The sequence below is a fragment of the Centrocercus urophasianus genome, unplaced genomic scaffold (genome assembly GCF_019232065.1).
Source record: "Centrocercus urophasianus isolate 14NV4802_14NV808 unplaced genomic scaffold, USGS_Curo_1.0 seq_12, whole genome shotgun sequence".
Classification (NCBI taxonomy): Eukaryota; Metazoa; Chordata; class Aves; order Galliformes; family Phasianidae; genus Centrocercus; species Centrocercus urophasianus.
Window position 1 is genome coordinate 11,588,506 of NW_024884364.1, and position 7,710 is coordinate 11,596,215.

General features: G+C 42.7%; 1 long non-coding RNA gene across 2 annotated transcripts; it reads left to right on the forward strand.

Annotated features, from left to right (window-relative positions):
- Window positions 1-4,573: 4,573 nt before the first annotated feature.
- LOC122156361 lies at window positions 4,574-7,486 on the forward strand. Of its 2 annotated transcripts, none has more exons than XR_006167456.1 (3): window positions 4,574-6,321; window positions 6,900-7,134; window positions 7,231-7,486. It is a non-coding gene; the product is annotated as an uncharacterized LOC122156361 (long non-coding RNA). The 2 variants fall into 2 exon arrangements; XR_006167457.1 differs by having other exon boundaries at window positions 6,912-7,134.
- The last annotated feature ends 224 nt before the right edge of the window (window positions 7,487-7,710 follow it).

Below are 7,710 nucleotides of genomic sequence, written 5' to 3' on the forward strand. Positions count from 1 at the left end.
CTGGGAGAGAACCAGAGGGATGCTCTCCTTCTGCTGCAGGGAGAAGACTACAGCTGCATGCAGCATGCGCCCGTTGCTAAGGTAGCACGCAGCACACCCACGCCGGCCTCGAAGCAAAACAGAGCTCATAGGAAATTTTGTGGAGCCAGAAGCCTTGCGTGAGAGTATGGCTTTGTATAAAGTGCTGTCTCCTACACTACTGAACCGGGTTTCACAAATGTCCCAACAATAGCTCCCTGTGCATGTAATTTCTCTGATTCTCTGGAGGAAGCTGTGCCATCTCGCTAGATATGCATCTGCAATGCTCTCTCTTATGTTCTGTCTTCTACAGTGCCTCTCCTTGATGAGAATTTCAATGGATTATGCAGCACAAGGCAGTTCTGATGCTTTGGTTTCCTACTGATAGAAGTGTTAGGCAGTTCTGCTGCCCTTTCCAAGCTAGATATACAGACTTTGCTATGACAGAACACCTGCCTGCTTTTAACCACTTCTAACATCTGTATGACCATCTCCCTCTCTGTTTACCCTGCAGTGCTGTGTGTCCCATTCTCACACAGTGCTCTAAAAGCCTGCACAGGAACACTTCTCAAACCTGTAAAAGGCAGCCTTGTCTCTGACTTGCACAGTGGGCCTCAATGCTCACACAGAAGTAGTTTACGTCTTTTGAAAACTGCATGAGTGCCTCTCTTCCAAGGCATGGTTTTCCTCTTTAACTCAGGCAGATATTTTAGTATAACTACGAGGCACCGATCTGCCATTTTATACTGGTTTACAGCTCTTTGGAGTGCTATTGATTATTCGTTATCTGCGTTCAGCAAGTGAAGCTGCTACAGGCATGCAGCTCATGCACAAGCCAATGTACAGGAAACAGTGACTGCTGTAGCTGGCAGGAAAATTTTCAAAAGTGACATAGATGCCTGCATGCCTAAAGCAAAGAGTATCTGTAGATAGATTTGTCAAACTGGCTGTGAGTGCTGTCTCCTTCAGCAAGAAATGCAGTGAGCTGACCTCCATTGCTGCTAAGAGATTGCTCTGTATCACCACGTTCAGGGAACCCATCCCTGTCCAGAAGTCCCAATACAATAGTAACACTGTAGGTAACACTGTTCTTCTCTTTGTAACACAAAGGAGCACATTGCTACTTCCTGTTTTGATCTGAAAACTGAAGTATACTGAGGTTCAATGAACTGACTGAGGTCATACAATCAGCCAGTGGCAAAGCTGAGAATAGGCTCCGTGTCCTTTTCTCCAGGCCTAAGATCTAACTCTCAGATCCATCCTGGGGGCAAAGACGGGCTACCAGAGCTATACATCACAGCTCTACAGAAAATGACATTTTTAGAACAGGCTCAACCCTGAACTTAGTACAGATACTAAAAAAATTAAAAAGCATCAATGTTTTCTTCTTATGAGAGATTCTGCTTGGTAAAAGTGGAATTTATAAATATTGATGGACTTCTAAGCGTGAGCACATTAAAAAAAATAATCCAAAAGACTGAAGCCTGAATTAACTTTGAGAAATTGTTACTGGAGACCTAAGTAAAAAATAAAGCAATGCTGTGAAAATGTATAAACTTTTTGCAGTCATTTTTCATCAATTTCAAAACTGTTTTTAGGGAAATAGTGCTTCTTTCACACTTCCCCCTTCCCTTGCTCTTACCCATAGTTCTTACAGCATGTACAAACTATGTGCGGTTCATTTGGTAGAGCAGCTGCTTCACCTGTGGTGAGCTGATGGCAACTGAGCAACTGTCTGCAATGTTATCTGCAGCTGCCCTGCACTTAAATGAGACTCTTGGGGGTGAGGTCCGGATTATCAGTGAGCTTATGGAAACCATATGTTGTGATATTTAGGTGGTGAACATGGATCCTCTTTCAGCATAGGCATTGTGATCCATCCAAGAAAGTTCTGTAATGCTGGATTTCAGGAAATGGTTCAATTGAGCCCAAACCACAGTTTTCTACTATGTCTTCAAGGACAGTTCTAGATACCCTTCCTTTCAGTCAAGATTTGCTCAGAGAGGTCAGTTAGAAAATTATATCTGTTTAGATCTGACTTCCGTTGCAGTGTAAACCTGATTTCAGAGAGAATTAGGCTCTATGTATCTTCAATTGTGATGGTTCAGCCACCTAAATGCTTGTACAGACCCAGCTTCAGCAACTGTCATTAGTATATTGGCAGGATTCCGAGCATGGAAAATACACTGTCTTCTACATGACAAGATCAGTCTTCCCTGGAGGCACCTGCCAACCCAGCCTGTCTGCCATGCAAGTTTTGCAACCTGCAAGTACAGGCCTGGGGCAAAAATAGCACCAGTGCCTGCTTCAAAACACCCGCATCCTTCCCCTCCACCACAGCCAGCAGGAAGAAGGCCTATGCCTGCTCTCGCTCTTCCTCTGCACCCCAGCAATTGTAGCCACAGCCATGTCCCCTGAAAGCTGCACCCAGCAGGTGAGAGGCAGCACACCTTGCAGGCTGTAGGGAGAGGCACTCACGATGCCTGGCTCTGCAATGCCTGCAGGCTCCTGTCTGTAGTGCAGGCCCCCATCATAGGACATGCTGCCAGCTGAGTCCTGTGCTCCATCCTCTCCCTCCTCCCTATCCCTACCCGATCTGCTGCCGTCTTTCGCAAAATCCATAGAAATGTAATTATCGTGGAGTTGTCTGCCTGTAGTGATGTTTTTCTTTGGAAATAATTATAATTGGCCGTGACAGCTAAAAACTTATCGGAGTAGACAGATGACAGACAGCACAATCACATAAGCTTCCCTCTGAGAAAATAAAGCTAAAACCCATTTATCCTCCTAGCTGGGAACAAAGGACTTTACTTTGAAGAGCCAGGCTGTGAAAATATGGAGAAAAGACTTTTACGCTCACAGATTAAATTTGCAGTAGGTAACCAACCACAAGGAATCCATTTGCAGCAGAACCGTACTGCAGTACTTACAATAATATCACTTCTTTCATCTGAAGAACACCCAATGAGGGACATATCACTCTGTTCAGAGGAAGCTACAGAGGTCTCAAGAGGTTAATTAAGTGGCTGGAAGCCATGTGGGCCTGAAGAGTGACTGGATCACAGATAATTTTAAAATGTAAGCATATCTTAATCATGTCTGTTAGGGCTACTTGCACTGGGATCCAAAGCTAGATGAAGTAACTTATTCCTGTAGTAAACCACTAATTGCACTCTCCCAGAGAGCAGAAAAATATTGATTCCAAGGTGTATCTCCAAGTCAAGGAGGCTCTTGGAGCCATCTTTTGCATGACAGCTGACATGCAACCCTGGAAGGAGCTTGTGCTTCTTCCATAGGACTTCAACATCTGGCCTCTCCTTTGGCTGAATGGGTTTTTAACGGCATGTGGATTGGGGGTGAGTGGGAGAGCTTCACTCCGTACTAATTTAAAACGTTTAAACAATTCATGACACTCCTGAGATGCTTTTAAGAAAATGGAAATTGAGTGAGGAGAATGGCTGTCCAATGGTACTTACTTATTACTCAGAACATACAAGCAGATGATAACCTCAAATTGACAGAGATATGCCTGGATCTAATGGTATTGCATAGACACAAAGAGAAATACTGCCAGAAGGCAATCAGTTGTAGTATGTAGTATGGAGGAGAGCTGAGAAAGAGACAGAGCCAGGGAAAGGACAGAAGAGGTAAGGACAGAGAAATACCAAGAACGGAAGAGCATGAAATGTTTTCTGTAGTTCTAATTCCCAGGATTACAAATAATACTCCAGCACATTCACTGGCTGACATGCACTGTACCACAGTCATGTGGCAAAACTATTTCCATCACATGCACTGCTCTGACAAATTCTTTAGTCTCTGGATAAAGTTCTGCTTTGTTTCTATTTTTCTTTTAATTATTTTTGATAGTCTTCTTGGCTCCCAAAAGCTTTTCCTGGTTAGATTTCCCCTTCTAGCTATAAAAAGGAACTAGACTGATGTCTTTTGGCAGCTGTGAAATGGCTGCATATTGTATATGTTTTCTTGATGAGCTTCCATGAAATGGGTTTTGGTTTCTTTTGACGGATATACCACTTTTAGCACAATGTTCACACACGATTAGTAAGTGTTCATTTGGGGGGAAGAATTTTTACGTGTCATGCATGCCATTCCTGTACAGCGTTATGAATAGCAAGTAAAGTTACTTGAACAGGGGAATGGAACTGATTGAGGAACGTTTCTGCTATGAGTGCTTAGTGTGATTACTGATGGTCTGGTTTCTGCTAATCTTAAGGCTTCAGTAGATGGCAAACATTCATGAGATTCAGGTTTTAATTCTTACCATTTCCTGGAGCCAAATTACAGTGCTGCATGAAACTGGCCAGACTGCATGTGCTCAAAGAGCAACTCAGCCTGGTATCCTCTAATGACAGTGCCCAGATGCGGATGTGTGGGGAAGAGATTAAATGTACAGGGTAGCTCCTATTTCCTTGCTTACTCAACCTCCAGTCCCTTTCAGCTCGGATTCCTTAAGCTCATGATTTCTGTGTATTTTAGAGCCCACAATGGAGAGAAAGTCAGAGGAGGTGCAGCTTTCAGTGAAGACAAGGTATTACACTGCGCAGCATCATGGGTGAATGTGATTGCTCTGTCTTCTTATGTGGTTTTACATGCATCAGCCTCAGTCTAGCCTGTGCTTTGGGGTAATGCTATTATATAATCAATGAATGACAAAAATGATCTGAGATAAAAGGGAAAAGGCCAAAACGAGTAAAAACAGGGTAATGATATAATATCAGAGCATGATTATAAATACTGATATAAAGAGAGCTGGCATTCTGCCAATTTCTTGTCCAGTGTTTTATTCAGCCAAGGCCTTTTTAAAAATCATATCCAAGTATGAGATATCGTATCCATGTATGGGAGCAGAGGAAATCTATTCTCTCTTGAAATTAAAAGCTTTTGTGAGGCTTCTGTGACTGAACATCTCAAAATCAAATTCAAATGTAAGTATCACCAAACATGAGAACAATTAGCAAGCTATTCTCTTTTCAGTTGTTACGTATTGTTGACTTGCCTGCTTGGTGTAACTCTTTAGTACTGGTAGGAGTCACGAGTGGCTAATGGGCAGTCATAGACATCGGCCTTATAGGATCCAACTGGGCCACCAGCTGAAGCTGCTTAAACTGCAGACTGCCAGAATAAGCATCCTACCTTTTGCTTTCTCTTTCTTCCCAAGGGATGGATGGGCCAACCACATGTGTATGTGTTGATCATCTTAAGCCAGCAGCAAAGCTGAAGTCCCAGGATTGCCACCTGCAGTCTGCAGGATCTGTCTGAGAGTCAGAAGCTCTGCAGGCACGCTGACCCAGGCCTGGGGCCTGATGCCAGGGATGCAGGCAGGACTCCAGCTGAACACTGGCTTAAAGCTTCAAATAAAGCACTTTAGTCTCATCATGTGGGCGTTTCTCAAATTGCATCTGGTTACACAGGAGTATTTCCAAGCAGATCCTTGTCACTGATCTTTTGTTTGGAATGAGGATAATAAGAAAGTGAATACAAAGCTCTTTCCTGGATTATATGTGGCCACTTTAAATATAGGTTATGCCTCTCCTCAAGGAGCAGGCCTCCAATGGATGCTTTTCTAGCTAAATCTGATTTAAAGATGACTGCTTTTAAACTTGTCCTACCTGAAGTGGTAATTGTGAGTTTTTCCCTTTGAAATGAAAACTGAATTTGCAACCTGAAAAAAGAAAGTATCCAACAGAAACTCCACTACAATTCTTACTGCCACAACAATAAACCTGTGAGACAGCTTTTGTTTTATTTTCGATCACTATTGCCTGTAAAAATGCTGGACATGTAACACTGAAGAACGAAATCCTCTTTACCTACTAATTAATAGCAGATAAAGACAGCTCATGTCCAAAGAGGAATTTAGGAAAAAAAGGCAAAAGGGAAAAAAATAGTTCTCTGGAAAGGGTTACAGAATGATTATTCCCCTTTTCCCCTCAATTAGTAGGCAAACAATGTCAATTTGATCCCTTTGTAGCTGTTACAATTAGGTCTTTCTTGCGCTTTTCCAAGTTTACACTGCTCTTAACTGTCTGTGGCTGCAGCAGATACTGTAATATCTCTCTGCATAACAGCTAGAACAGCTATAGTTATTCAGTCCAAAACTGAAAGTGCAACCAACAAATGACGTTTATCTCAAAAACAGCATTATTTCAACAAATTTAGCAAACTTTACCATCCTCCCCCTTCCACTTTTTCTAATTCCCCTTGACTTGTGTTCACTCCCTCCACTTTTTTCTCTTCTCATTATTTCCTTTGATTTCTTCTTGTGGCTTCTAGATACCAAAGGTAGTTCTGGTAAACTAGGCTTTGTCTAGTGTGTGTGGAGGGATGGGGGAGGGAAGGGAAGAGAGAAGGGAGGGCGGGGGATGTACAATGATTTATGTTAAAGCTGTAGCAAACTAATTTCATAGCAATCCACTCTCCCCACCCTCGTTGCCTCTTTATCCTTCTTCCTTTATGCAAGTTGCTCCTTTTTTTCCCCAGTGAATTGTGTTTCTCTCTTGCTTTTTACTCCCATAGCAAATATACTTGCTCCAATGTGTTTGCTTCCTTGCTAACTTCTTCTGCAATGTTTGCTGCCTTCCATATGTTTACATCACAGAAACAGACTTGTTCACATCTGATGACTTTTCCCATGCTGCACCTTCCCTGTTTCTTTTGTGAGGCTGTTTTCTCTCTGTCTGTGTGTCCAAGTGTTCCCGCTGCTGACCACCTCCTGTTCTCCAATTCCATCCTCCATGAGAGTGAACATGACCAGTATGTCCTTAGCACTGTCTTTCTTCACATATTTGGCACGGTTTCACGTGCCCATGTGGTCTCTCCTGTTTTATGCTTCCTCTGAAGCAGTGACTCTGGATGTGCAGTATGTTTTTTAGGGCTTGCCACTGAGAGCAACGACCTTTTCTTGAAGAAGCTTTTCATAGGCACTCATGGTTACTTCACGACGCAGTGATGTGCACATTTAAGTAACATGATTTCAGGAACTGGGAAAGAGGAAGGTGCAGTTCAGTAATATGGATGGTACAATGACCCTGCCTGATCACATGTTGGGAATGGAGATCAGAGTGAAGCTTCAACACTTGGATCCTGGGTGTCCTGGTAAGTATACTTCCAAATAGTCACTCAAAATAGCATTTGTGACTTGAAAAACATGACACATTTTAACACTCTTGGTTGTTTTAACCATATTCCTAGGGCCTGGAACACCATCACTGCCCAGCTTATTAAGGGGAGGTCAGCCCTAGAATTAGCCCTAAATTGAGTCCTCTGCTACACTACTTCTGAGAAGATGGTCCTGAATGAAAGGGGACCCTGAGCACTGTCAGCTGTATTCCAGCAAAGGGTGAAAAGCACCAAGAAGTGACTTCCAGTACTATCCTGAGCAGCCACTGAAAACAGAAGCCTTCTTGTCTGGCTTTTGTTCTCAAATAGCCAATAAGAACTGATAAGCACTGGCACCATTGTCTGTAATAAATGTGTTTTCAACCAGTAGAAGACTGGTGTGTTGTAAACAATTATTGCACAGAGTAAAGCATAATCGATCACAGAAGTACAAGATAGGATGCTTTACCAATGTGTGGCTTAAAGATCAAAATCTATATAATGGAGCGAGCACGCTTAAGACAGTGAAAAGGAGGTATCATGGAATGAAATATAAAATTGAGTATAGTAAAA